The sequence below is a fragment of the Tachyglossus aculeatus genome, chromosome 1, assembly GCF_015852505.1.
Source record: "Tachyglossus aculeatus isolate mTacAcu1 chromosome 1, mTacAcu1.pri, whole genome shotgun sequence".
Taxonomy (NCBI): Eukaryota; Metazoa; Chordata; class Mammalia; order Monotremata; family Tachyglossidae; genus Tachyglossus; species Tachyglossus aculeatus.
In genome coordinates, this window is record NC_052066.1 from 143,420,170 (window position 1) to 143,434,777 (window position 14,608).

Sequence of the window (14,608 nt, forward strand, 5' to 3'; positions counted from 1 at the left end):
GAGCAGAGTGGGGACTGTTGGATTACAACTCCGGCTGGCCACGACTCACCCTTTTACAAGGCTGTAGAGGACAGAAAAAGGTCTGAATACGAAGGAGCTCTCCAGCCCCCAGAAGAGGGGAGAGGGGGAGAAGCGGCCCGGCCTAGTGGAAAGAGCGTGGGGCTGGCAAAAGGACCTGAGTTCTAATTCCCGCTCCAATCAATCGTATTTACTGAGCGCTTACTGTGTGCAGAGCACTGTACTAAGCGCTTGGGAAGTACAAGTTGGCAACATATAGAGACAGTCCCTACCCAACAGTGGGCTCACAGCCTAAAAGGGGGAGACAGAGAACAAAACCAAACATACGTGACCTTGGGCACATCACTTCATTTTTCCACTCCTCCGTTTCCTCAACTGTAAAATGGGGATTAAATCCTACTTCCTCCTACTTAGACTGTGAGCCCCATGTGGGCCGGGGACTGTGTCTAACCCGATAAACTATGCCAGTTTTAGAACAGTGCTTGACACACAGTAAGAGCTTAACAGAAGCGATGAAAAAACAAAACAAAACTGTCTCTATATGTTGCCAACTTGTACTTCCCAAGCGCTTAGTCCAGTGCTCTGCACACAGTAAGCGCTCAATAAATACGATTGATGATGATGATGAAAGAAAGGCCAGCTCTGGGCCAGATCTTACCTCATGGTGGGCTCCATCTGGCCCAAGGCCCACTATACTAACCCTGGGGCATTTCACAAGGGACTAAGGGCTCTCGCTGTCTTCCTCGCTGTCTTCTAAACAAAACATTTAGTTTTGTCTTCCCATTCTGCTTCCTCAAGCCCTGTCTGGTTCTGCCTCACCTAATCATTCATTCATTCATTCGAGAAGCAGCGTGGCTCAGTGGAAAGAGCACGGGCTCTGGAGTCAGAGGCCATGGGTTCGAATCCCTGCTCTGCCACATGTCTGCTGTGTGACCTTGGGCAAGTCACTTAACTTCTCGGAGCCTCAGTTACCTCATCTGCAAAATGGGGATGATGACTGTGAGCCCCACGCGGGACAACCTGATCACTTTGTATCCCCCCACCGCTTCGAACAGTGCTTTGCTCATAGTAAGCGCTTAACAAATGCCATCATTATTATTATTATTCCTCCTAGCCGGGCTTGGAGCCCCCAGGACCAGATGAGAGCACGACCAGTGCTGGACAGAAAACACCACCGGGGTGCCTGCTTCTCGCTTCCCCCCACCTCACCACTGCTGCTCCGAACCAACGTTTAGGTTTGTCTTCCCGTTCTGCTTCCTCAAGCCCCGTCCGGTTCTGCCTCACCTAATCATTCATTCATCCAATCATATCTATTGAGCAGCGTGGCTCAGTGGAAAGAGCCCGGGCTTTGGAGTCAGAGGTCATGGGTTCAGATCCCGGCTCCGCCAATTGTCAGCTGTGTGACTTTGGGCAAGTCACGTCACTTCTCTGGGCCTCAGTTACCTCATCTGTAAAATGGGGATTAAGACTGTGAGCCCCACGTAGGACAACATGATCACCTTGTAACCTCCCCAGCGGTGAGAACAGTGCTTTGCACAGAGTAAGCGCTTAACAAATGCCATTATTATTATTATTATTACTTACCATGTGCAAAGCACCGTACTAAGCACTTGGGAGAGTACAATGTGACAATAAACAGACACATTCCCTGCTCACAATGAGCTTATTTCCTCCAGGAAGCCTTCCCTGATTCAGTTACTCCTGTCCTTGTTACCCCATCTACTCTATATTGAACTACTCAAGGGTACAACATATATAATATTCCGGGGTGTCACCCCTCCTCTCAGCAAAGCATTAATCTCTGTCCTCTGCAGTTTCCAATCCAGTGCAGGAGGCAGAAGAGACAGATGAAGAGACCTTAGTTAAGCGTGAGAGAGAGAAAGAGAGACAGAGAGAGAGAGAGCCTGTGCATGTTTGTATGTATTAAGCAAGGAGCAGACAAGTAGATGGGAGGTAGGTATGGGAGGGGATCTCTCCAACGATCTCCCTGAAAGCAGCATGGCCTAATGATAAAATAATTATAATAACGATGGCATTTATTAAGCACTTACTATGTACAAAGTACTGTTCTAAGCACCGGGGAGGGGATACAATGTAATCAGGTTGTCCCATGTGGTGCTCACAGTCTTCATCTCCATTTTACAGATAAGGGAACTGAGGCATAGAGAAGTGAAGTGACTTGCCCAAAGTCACACAGCTGACAATTGGCAGAGCTGGGATTTGAACCCATGATCTCTGACTCCAAAGCCCAGGCTCTTTCGGGAGTCAGAAGGTCTTGGGTTCTAATTCTAGCTCCACCATTTCTCTGCTCTGTGACCTCGGGCAAGTCACTTCACTTCTCTGTGCCTCGGTTAACCCCATCTGCAAAATGGAGATGAAGACTGTGAGCCCCGTGTGGAACAGGGACTGCATCCAACCTGATTAGCCCGTATCTACCCCTGTGCATAAAACAGTGCCTGGCACATAGTAAGCGCTTAACAAATACCATAAAAAAAAAAACTCGGGCAGTTCAGCTATGGCTCTGCAACTCCGTTGTCGTTGAGGAGGTAAATCGCGTCAGGACCCCAGGAGAGAGAGCTCGCACGGCACAACGGCCCAGGCCACCACTCTCACGGTTCCAACGGCGGGAGAGGGCATAGAGGGAGCAGCATGGGCCACTGACCAGCTCCACTCTTGGACTCCCGCATCATTCATTCATTCAATCGTATTTATTGAGCGCTTACCGTGTGCAGAGCACTGTACTAAGTGCTTGGGAAGTACAAGCCGGGAACATATAGAGACAGTCCCTACCCAACAACAGGCTCACAGTCTAGAGGGAGGAGACAGACAACGAAACAAAACATGTAGACAGGTGTCAAAATCGTCAGAACATAGAGAATTATAACTATATGCACATCATTAGCAAAATAAACAGAATAGTAAATATGTACAAGTAAAAGTGTCTCTATGTGTTGCCAATTTGTACTTCCCAAGCGCTTAGTACAGTGCTCTGCACATAGTAAGCGCTCAATAAATACGATTGATTGATTGATTGATTGATTAAGTGACTTGCCCAAAGTCACACAGCTAAGTGGCGGAGCTGGGATTTGAACCCAAGACCTCTGACTCCAAAGCCCGTGCTCTTTCCACTGATCCACGCTGCTTCTCTATTTCCGAGTCCGGGACTTCTCCCCACTCCAAAATCTGCCAGACTACAGCAAAACCCACTCCAAAATCCTCCTAAAACCCTATCTCTACCAAGGGACCTTCTTTAATGAATTCAACACACCCCAGTTTTATCCTTCCGAAGCCACCTTGAGTCCTCATTAAGGATAAAGTGCTGAGTCCAGGAATAAAATGCTTGTGTATTTTTTTCCATATTCATTTGTAAATGAAATTCTTTATTCAGCTCTTTCAATCCAGCTACATTTGTCCCACTTTCTGCTAACCCCTGTCCCCCCTCCCGCTTCTAACAATCGTCACTGTATTTTGTCTCTCTGTCTTCCTCGAGACATGGCCATGCCCCAGGGAGGAAGAGACTTGTGTTGTGCTACTGATGTACTCTCCCAAGTGCTTAGTACAGTGCTTGGTGTGCAGTAGGGGCTTAATCAACACCATCCAATAATGGATTGGATGGCACCCTCATCACCTTGTAACCTCCCCAGTGCTTAGAACGGTGCTTTGCACATAGTAAGTGCTTAATAAATGTCATCATTATTATACAAAGAACGGCTGCTGCGTGAAGAGCTGAGAGAGGATGACTGTACCAGTGAGAAATCTGAAGAAAATGCTCTCAGAAACCAGTAATAATAATAATAATAATAATAATGATGCTAATGGTATTTGTTAAGCACTTACTATGTGCCAGTCACTGTACTAAGCTCTGGGGTGAATATAACCAAATCAGGTTGGACACAGTCCCTGTTCCATGTGGGGCTCACAGTTTCAATCCCCATGAGAAGCAGCGTGGCTCAGTGGAAAGAGCATGAGCTTAGGAGTTAGAGGTCGTGAGTTCTAATCCCAGCTCCACCACCTGTCTGCTGTGTGACCTTGGGCAAGTTACTTAACTTTTCTGTGCCTCAGTTCCCTCATCTATTTATTTTATTAGTATGTTTGGTTTTGTCTCCCCCTTTTAGACTGTGAGCCCACTGTTGGGTAGGGACTGTCTCTATATGTTGCCAATTTGTACTTCCCAAGCGCTTAGTACAGTGCTCTGCACACAATAAATAAATAAATAAAAAGTGCTCAATAAATACGATTGATGATGATGATCTGTAAAATGGGAATTAAGACTGTGAGCCCCACGTGGGACAACCTGATTATCTTGTAACAACAATAATAACATTATTATTATTATTGTACCTACCCCAGCTCTTAGAACAGTGCTTGGCACATAGTAAGCGTTTAACAAATTCCATCATTATTATTACTTGACAGATGAGGGAACTGAAGCACAGAAAAGTGAAGTGACTTGCCTAAAACCAAACAGCAGATAAGTGATAAAGCTGGGATTAGAACCAATGACCTTGTGAAACCCAAGCCTGTGCTCTATCCATTATACCACACTGCCTCCCTCTGCTTCCTCTCAGTGAAGCAGAGCCCAAAATGGGTAAAGCCTCTCTCAGCCGAAAGCTGGGACACAGCCTTGGCAGAAGGAGCAGCACAGTGCCATATTATTATTAAATAACAATAATAATAATGGCATTTGTTAAGCGCTTACTATGTGCAGAGCACCCTTCTAAGCGCTGGGGGGGAATACAAGGTGATCAGTTTGTCCCACATGGGGCTCACAGTCTTAATCCCCATTTTCCAGATGAGGGAACTGAGGCCCAGAGAAGTGAAGTGACTTGCCCAAAGTCACACAGCTGACAAGTGGGGGAGCCGGGATTAGAACGCATCACCTCTGGCTCCCAAGCCTGGGCTCTTTCCACTGAGCCACGCTGCTTATGTTTGGTTTTGTTCTCTGTCTCCCCCTTCTAGACTGTGAGCCCACTGTTGGGTAGGGACCGTCTCTATATGTTGCCAGCTTGTACTTCCCAAGCGCTTAGTACAGTGCTCTGCACACAGTAGGCGCTCAATAAATACGATTGATGGATTCTCTGCCCTGTGATTCCAGAAAGGAGCAGAAGCCCCGAGAGGGTTGTGAGAGACACACACTGGAGACACAACGAGCCAGGAGCAGCAGTCAACCTGCATGGCGGCATCACAAAGGCCACTCATTGTGGGGGCACCGTGACTGGGGCTGTGGGTCCCACGGAGGCTTTTTCAGCCACACAGACCCAGGATGATTTTCACCACCAGTAGTTATCATCACGTGTGTGTGTGTGTGTGTGTGTGTGTGTGCTTGCCTATCTTTTCACCTGCACCTACATGCTTTGAACTTTATAATAATAATAATAATGGCATTTATTAAGTGCTTACTAGGTGCAAAGCACTGTTCTAAGCACTAGAGAGGTTACAAGGTGATCAGGTTGTCCCACGGGGGGCTCACGGTCTTCATCCCCATTTTACAGATGAGGGAACTGAGGCCCAGAGAAGTTAAGGGACTTACCCAAAGTCATACAGCTGACAATTGGTGGAGCTGGGATTTGAACCCATGACCTCTGACTCCCAAGCCCGTGCTCTTTCCACTGAGCCACGCTGCTTCTCTAAAGCTTAAAGGGCCTCAAAAAGTCTATGTATTTTCCCCACTGAAGACCTCCTTTCTACTGTGTCCAACCTGATTTGCTTGTATCTACATCAGCATTTAGAACAGTGTCTGGCACTTAGCAGCACTTAACCGCCATTATTATTATTACTGAGACAGTGCTATTCTATTTATTTTATTTTGTTAATATGTTTGGTTTTGTTCTCTGTCTCCCCCTTCTAGACTGTGAGCCCACTGTTGGGTAGGGACCGTCTCTATCTGTTGCCAACTTGTACTTCCCAAGAGCTTAGTACTTTGCTCTGCACACAGTAAGCGCTCAATAAATACGATTGATTGATTGATTGATAGTAGATGGAGACAATTTGAGGATCAACTCAAGAAAAAAATCCATCCCGCAAACCCTCAGGAGACACCCTGGAGTAGAGGCTGATAAAGTTTCTACTGAGGCCCTTACCCTTTCTTTTTAATGGTATTAAGTGCTTACTATGTGACAGACAATGTATTAAGCCCTGGGGTAGATAAAAGCTAATCAGGTTGGATAAAGTCCAGGTCCCACATAATAACAATAATAATAATAGCATTTATTAAGTGCTATGTGCAAAGTCTGTTCTAAGTGCTGTGGAGGTGACAAGGTGATCAGGTTGTCCCACGGGGGGGCTCACCGTCTTAATCCCCATTTTACAGACGAGGGAACTGAGGCCCAGAGAAGTGAAGTGACTTGCCCAAAGTCACGCGGCTGACAATTGGCAGAGCCGGGATCTGAACCCATGACCTCTGACTCCAAAGCCCGTGCTCTTTCCAACGTGGAGGTCACGGTCTCAATCCCCATTTGACAGATGAGTTAACTGAGGCACAAAGAAGTTAAGGGATTTGCCCACGGTCACACAGCAGACAAGAGGTGCAGCAGAATTAGAACCCAGGCCCACGCTCTATCCCTTAGGCCACGTTGCTGGTGATGAAGGCCGTGTTTTCATTCATTCAATCGTATCGATTGAGCGCTTACTGTGTGCAGAGCACTGTACTGAGCGCTTGGGAAGTACAAGTTGGCAACAGATAGAGACGGTCCCTACCCAACAGCGCTCAGTACAGTGCTCTGCATGCGGTAAAGTGCTCATTAAAGATGACTGGTTGACTGAAAGAACTAAGGCCACGGTTCGCCGATGATGGACCTGAATTTGGGGGAACAGGAAACTCACCCAGAGCCAAGATTGAGGGGCTACCAAGGTCAACTCCAAGATCTTAGACTGTGAGCCCACTGTTGGGTAGGGACTGTCTCTATATGTTGCCAACTTGTACTTCCCAAGCGTTTAGTACAGTGCTGTGCACACAGTAAGCGCTCAATAAATACGATTGATGATGATCGCCCATGTTGGCATTTGAACCAGGCTCCAAATCTACGTGACCACGCCACCTTGTGGACCTGGGAGTAATCACACAGGATGCCTAGTCACGGCTATTACTAATGATCAATCAATCAATCAATCGTATTTATTGAGCGCTTACTGTGTGCAGAGCACTGGACTAAGCGCTTGGGAAGTCCAAGTTGGCAACATCTAGAGACGGTCCCTACCCAACAGTCGGTTCACAGTCTAGAAGGTGGGCTCACAGTCTAGAAGTTAAGCGCTTACTATCAATCAATCAATCAATCGTATTTATTGAGTGCTTACTATGTGCAGAGCACTGTACTAAGCGCTTGGGAAGTACAAATTGGCAACACATAGAGACAGTCCCTACCCAACAGTGGGCAGAGCACCCTTCTAAGCGCTGGGGAGGTTACAAGGTGATCAGGTTGTCCCACGGGTGGGGGCTCACAGTCTTAATCCCCATTTTACAGATGAGGGAACTGAGGCCCAGAGAAGTGAAGTGACTTGCCCAAAGTCACCCAGCTGACAAGTGGCGGAGCTGGGATTTGAACCCATGACCTCTGACGCCAAAGCCCGTGCCATTTCCACTGAGCCACGCTGCTTCTCAAAAACTCCAGTGGCTATTGAATGTCTTTTTAAACACAGCATTTTATTCTTCCATTAATTAATCGATTGATGACACATATTGAGTGCTTACTGGATGCTGATCACTGTATTAAGCACTTGAGAAGAGTACAATACAGTCGGCAAACACGTTCCTGTCTTCGAACGCTACCCTTGACTTCTCTTTCTCTCTCATTCAACCCACAAATTCATCACTAAATCCTATCTGTCCCACCTTCACAGCACGGCTAATATCCACCCTTTCCTCTCCATCCAAACTGTTCCCATGCTAATACAATCACTCATCCTATCCCGCTTGGATTACTGCATCAGCCTCCTTGCTGACCGCCCAGCCTCCCGTCCCTCCCTGCTCCAGTCCATACTTCACCCTGCTGCCCAGATCATTTTTCTACAAAAATGTTCAGGACGGGTTTCCCCACAGCTCAAAAAACTCCAGTGGTTTCCCATCCACCTCCACACCAAACAAAAACTCCTCACCCTTGGCTTCAAAGCATTCAATCACCTTGCCCACTTCTACCTCTCCTCGCTACTCTATTACAAACAACAAACTACTACAAATCTGACAATTACTCTCTCGCCTTCAAAGCCTTATTGAAAGTACATCTCTTCCAAGAGGGCTTCCTTAAGTCCCCCTTTCCTCTTCTCCCACTCCCTTCTACAGCACCCTGTTATTCACCCCTCCAGCCCCACAGTATTTATGTACACATCTGTAATTTATTTATCAATCAATCAATCGTATTTATTGAGCGCTTACTGTGTGCAGAGCACTGTACTAAGCACTTGGGAAGTACAAATTGGCAACATATAGAGACAGTCCCTACCCAACAGTGGGCTCACAGTCTAAAAGGGGGAGACAGAGAACAAAACCAAACATACTAACAAAATAAAATAGAATAGATATGTACAAGTAAAATAAATAAATAGAGTAATAAATATGTACAAACATATATACATATATACCGGTGCTGTGGGGAAGGGAAGGAGGTAAGATGGGGGGGATGGAGAGGGGGACGAGGGGAGAATATGGTGCCGTGACTCAGATCTGTCTCTCCCCACCCCCAAGATTGGAGGCTTTTGGTGGGCAGGGAATGTGTCTGCTTATTGTTTTACTATACTCTCCCAAGCGCTTAGAACAGTTCTCTGCACACGGTAAGCACTCAATAAATATGACAATAAACAAATGAATGAAAGAAATTTACAGTCTAAGAGGGGCAGACATACATATCTGCAATTCATTTTAATGTCTGCCTCCCCCTCTAAACTGTAAAGTCCTTGTGGACAAAGGAACGTGTCTACTGACTCCGTTACACTGTAGTCTCCCAAGCGATTAGAACAGTTCTCTGCACACGGTAAGCACTCAGTAAATAAGACTGAATAAACGAATGAATGAAAAATTTACAGTCTAAGAGGGGCAGACGTACATATCTGCAATTTATTTTAATGTCTGCCTCCCCCTCTAAACTGTAATGTCCTTGTGGGCAAAGGAACATGTCTACTGACTCCATTATACTGTATTAAGCGCTTAGAACAGTTCTCTGCACACGGTAAGCACTCAGTAAATATGACTGAATAAATGAATGAAAGAAATTTACAGTCTAAGAGGGGCAGACACACATATCTGCAATTTATTTTAATGTCTGCCTCCCCCTCTAAACTGTAAAGTCCTTGTGGGCAAAGGAACGTGTCTACTGACTCCGTTATACTGTGTTCTCCCAATCCCTTAGTACAGTGCTCTGCACGCAGTAAGTGCTCATTAAAGATGACTGGTTGACTGAAAGAACTAAGGTAGGGCACTGCGATCACACCTCATTTCCCAGGTGTAGCTCCTTCCCCTCACCTATTAATCCCGGATTTGCCACATGTATGCTGAGTGACTTTGGGGGCAGTCACAAATCCCCTATGCCTCAGTCACCTCACCTGTAAAATGTGGATTTCGACTATGAGCCCCACGTAGGACAGGGACTGTGTCCGACCCGATTCCCGTGTATCTACCCCAATGCTTAGAACAGTGCTTGGCACATAGTAAGTTCTTAACAAGTACCACAATTATTATTGAGTTTCCCACTTGAGAGATACCAGAATTTGGAAGAACACAGGCTTCTCAACACTCATCCCAAAAACACGCGCTAGGATAAAGCCCCGCTTTTCCTGGCTTGGAGCCGCCATTATCAGTACTTCCATCTGACGCACAAATCCCAATCTTGCCAAATAGTGAGAGAGCCTACTGTATTCAGCGGTTCTGTTTGAGCACTTGGAAGGGTACAAGACTGCTGGGCCCAATCCCCACCTCAAGGATCCTACAGTATAGCCGGCGAGACAAAACAAAATGAGTCACAGATTGAAGTGAACCGTGTAAAGATGAATTGGGGAGAAAACTAGACTTTAATGAGAAGCAGCATGGCTCAGTGGAAAGAGCACGGGCTTGGGAGTCAGAGGTCGTGGGTTCCAATCCCGGCTCTGCCACATGTCTGCTGTGTGACCTTGGGCAAGTCACTTAACTTCTCTGGGCCTCAGTTACCTCATCTGCAAAAAGGGGATCAAGACTGTGAGCCCCACGTGGGATCACCTTGTATCCCCCCCAGCGCTTAGAACAGTGCTTCACACATAGTAAGAGCTTAACAAATGCCATTATTATCATTATTATTTAAACTCGAGTGGGGCAGGATTGTGTCTTTTTTTGTATACAGTGCTTGGCACACAGTAAGTGATCAATAAATACGACCGAATGAATGAATGAAAACAAAAATGCTTACCATCTTCTTCAGGGCCTGATGCTGTGGGACTGAGTTGTTTCCCTTAATCTGAAATTTGTTTTAATATCTGTCTTCCCTCCTTGAGGGTAAGATCCATTTTCCTCCATTTGACATCCTCCCGTTCAGCTAACAAGATTAGGTTAAGAAGGAGCACGGTCTAGTTGATAGAGCAGGGGCCTGGGAATAATAACAATAATAATAATAATGATAGCATTTATTAAGCACTTACTATGTGCAAAGCACTGTTCTAAGCGCTGGGGAGGTTACAAGGTGATCAGGTTGTCCCACTTGGGGCTCACAGTCTTCATCCCCATTTTACAGATGAGGTAACTGAGGCTCAGAGAAGTGAAGTGACTTGCCCAACATCACACAGCTGGCAATTGGCGGAGCCAGAATTTGAACCCATGGCCTCTGGCTCCAAAGCCCGGGCTCTTTCCACTGAGCCATGAATATCAGAAGGTCATGTGTTCTAGTCCCGGGCTCTGCTACTTGTTTGCTGCGTGACCTTGGGCAAGTCACTTCACTTCTCTGTGCTTGCTGTACAATGGGGACTAAAACCGTGAGTCCCACATGGGACAGGGACTCCGTCCAACCTTATTACCCAGTATCTACCCCGGCGCCTAGAACAGTGCGTGCCACATAGTAAGCGCCTAACAAATACCGTAATGATGATGATAAGCTCCTTGAGGGTCGGGATCGTTTCTACTTTATTATACTGTCCCAAGTGCTTAAAACAACTCTGCACACAGTGAAATGCTCAATAAATACCACTGACTATAACTGGGATAGGATATTACTTAACATGGTTACAGGTGTGCTGCAGTCCCTTCCTTAGGAAACTGAAATTACTTGATTTCACATTTGGAGCCCAGTGGATAAATAAGCAGTGTGGCTCAGTGGAAAGAGCGCGGGCTTGGGAGTCAGAGGTCATGGGTTTGAATCCCGGCTCCGCCACTTGTCAGCTGTGTGACCCTGGGCAAGCCACTTAACTTCTCTGGGCCTCAGTTACCTCATCTGTAAAATGGGGAATAAGACTGTGAGGCCCACGTGGGATCACCTTGTATCCCCCCCAGCGCTTAGAACAGTGCTTTGCACATGGTAAGCACTTAAATACCATTATCATCATCATCATTATTATTATTATTATTGTTAAGAGGACAGAGAAGCAGTTTTGCCTAGTAGAAAGAGCACTGGCCTGGGAGCCAGAGGACCTGGGTTCTAATCCTGCCTCCTCCAGTTGCAATGCTGTGTGACCTTGGACAAGTCACTTCACTTTTCTCTGTCTCAGTTCCCCCATCTGTAAAACGGGGATTAAGACTGTGAGCCCCATGCAGGTCAAGGACGGTGTCCAACCCCATTAGCTTGTATCTACCGCAGTGCCTTGCACACAGGAAGCGCTTAATACAATTAAGCAGTCATTCATTTGTTCATTCACATTTATTAAGCACTGACTGTGTGCAGAGCACTGTACTAAGTGCTTCCAGGTGCTGCTTGAGGCCTAGGGGGGCCCAGATATTCTGGAGCCCTTGGGAGGACAAGGAAGGGAAGAGACAGAGGAGGGAGGGAGGGAGGGAGGAAGAGGCAGGCAAGACAGCCAGACAACCGGCAGGAGGGAGCTCCAGTCTGCTGGGCTCTCTGCGGGACAGGACCTCCTCCCAACCTTCCCCTGCCGTTTGCCAACTACTCTATTTTTTTTTAAATGGTATTTATTACTATGTGCCAGGAACTGTTCTAAGCCTTGTAGTAGATGCAGGGTAATCAGTTTGGACGCAGCCCCCGTCTCACATGGGGCTCACAATCTTAATCTCCCTTTTACAGAAAAGTGAAGTGACTTATCCAAGTCACACAGCAGGCAAGTGGCACAACCAGGATCAGAACCCAGGTCCTTCTGACTCAAAGGCCCGTGCTCTATCCATTAGGCCACGCTGCATTTATTTATATTCAAATCTGTCTCCCCGTCCAGATAGTAAAACCCATGGGTGGGGAACGTGTTGTACGGCACTCTCCCAAGTGCCTAGTATAGTGCTCCGCACATGTAAGCGCTCCATCCCAAGCGCTTAGTACAGTGCTCTGCACACAGTTAGCGCTCAATACGATTGATGATGATGATGATAAACACCATGGATGATGATGATATAGATGTGAGCCCACTGTTGGGTAGGGACTGTCTCTATATGTTGCCAATTTGTACTTCCCAAGCGCTTAGTACAGTGCTCTGCACACAGTAAGCGCTCAATAAATACGATTGATGATGATAAACACCATGGATGATGATGATATAGAGAAGCAGCGTGGCTCAGTGGAAAGAGCATGGGCTTTGGAGTCAGAGGTCATGGGTTCAAATGACAGCTCCACCAGTTGTCAGCTGTGTGACTTTGGGCTAGTCACTTCACTTCTCTGGGCCTCAGTTACCTCATCTGTAAAATGGGGATTGACTGTGAGCCCTCCGTGGAGCAACCTGATCACCCTGTAGCCTCCCCAGTGCTTAGAACAGTGCTTTGCACATAGTAAGCGCTTAATAAATGCCATCATTATTATATACCCCCCCCCCCCAACCCCGCCGGGGCCAGCTCTCTCTCCCCAGCAGCACTGCCGCTTCTTGCGGGGCCTGGCAGATGGAGGCCACCGGGCCGGGCACTCCCGACACCTTCGCGTGTGGGAGTGTGGATCCTGCTGCAGTGCCACGGAAGCTTCCGCTTCACACACATGGAGACATGCCCTGTCCAGCGGAATGGTCTCTCTTCTCTACTTTATTGTACTCTCCCAAGTGCTTAATACAACTCTGCACACAGTGAAGTGCTCAATAAATACCACTGACTACGACTGGGATAGGATATTACCTAACATGGGTAGAGGTGTGCTGCAGTCCCTTCCTTAGGAAACTGAAATTACTTGATTTCACAGCTAAGGGACAACGGGAGCGGCGGTCCCAACTCACCGGCCTGAGATGCCCCTCCGGACGAGGCCCTTGACCTCCCCCAGCGCTGCCATTACTCCAGCAGTGGGGCTGCTCCCCTGCCAGCCTGCAGCTGGGCGTGGGCTCCCCATGCCCTGGCGGCAGAACGGCCCCAACCTCTGGGAGGACACCGCCTATACTCACGATTCAGGCTACCCTGGTGCCCGCTGAGCACCCAGAGGGCCCCGCTGCTCCCGGCCCAGGAGACGGGATCAGACGTGCCACGGATGGGATTCCATCGGGAGCAGCGATGCCGTCAGGACGTGCCACTCCCCGCTAGCCTGAGGCTCTTCTTGCTCCTCCGCTGCGGCAGACCAGCAGTTCTCCAGTGTTTGGCACGTAGTAAGCGCTTAACAAATACCATTATTATTATTATGATTCTCCCTCCCGCCTATGTCCATCATTTTCCCTCCCGGGATCCGCGGCCACAGCGCCGTTACTTGGCCAGTGCCCAGGAGCAGCCTTCAGTGGCCCAGCCTCTCCACCCATGAGTCAGGCTTGGGGAGTTGGAGGGGAAGATGATGGGATGAAGGAAACCCCCTAACTCTGCAGGAGGGTTGAGGGGGAAGGGTTAGGGGCTTGGCTCCTCCTCTTTAGCACTGAAAATAAGCCTCTGACTTTGATTTCGAGTTCCTGATCTGGCATCACAACAGATACACTCTCTCAAAAGCCAGCCAGAGGAGCCCGCTACCTTAATGAAAACCGACGGAATCTGTCCTTGCGGAATCTTCCGCCCCTCTGGTCCCTATCCTCTTCATCAGGGATGGAGACACACATGGAACTCAAAAAGCAGATGGCCGAAGTTTGTGTTGGGGGCAAAATAATAATAATGATAATAATAATAATAATAATAATAATGATAATAATGATAATAATGGCATTTGTTAAGTGCTTACTATATGCAAAGCACTGTTCTAAGTGCTGGGGAGGATACACGGTAATCAGGTTGTCCCACGTGGGGCTCACAGTCTTAATCCCCATTTTACAGATGAGGTAACAGGCCCAGAGAAGTTAAGTGGCTTGACCAAGGTCACACAGCAGACATGTGGTGGAGCCAGAATTCGAACCCATGACCTCTGACTCCCAAACCCGTGCTTTTCCCACTGAGCCACGCTTAAAGACATCCAGGCCCCCTTGGGCCATCCAGACTTAGGCCTTTCTTGGCATCCTACATCTAATTATCCCCTTTAAATTCCCTCCAGACTATAAGCTCGTTAAGGGCAGTCAGTCAATGGTATTTATTGAGCACTTACTATGTGCAGAGTGC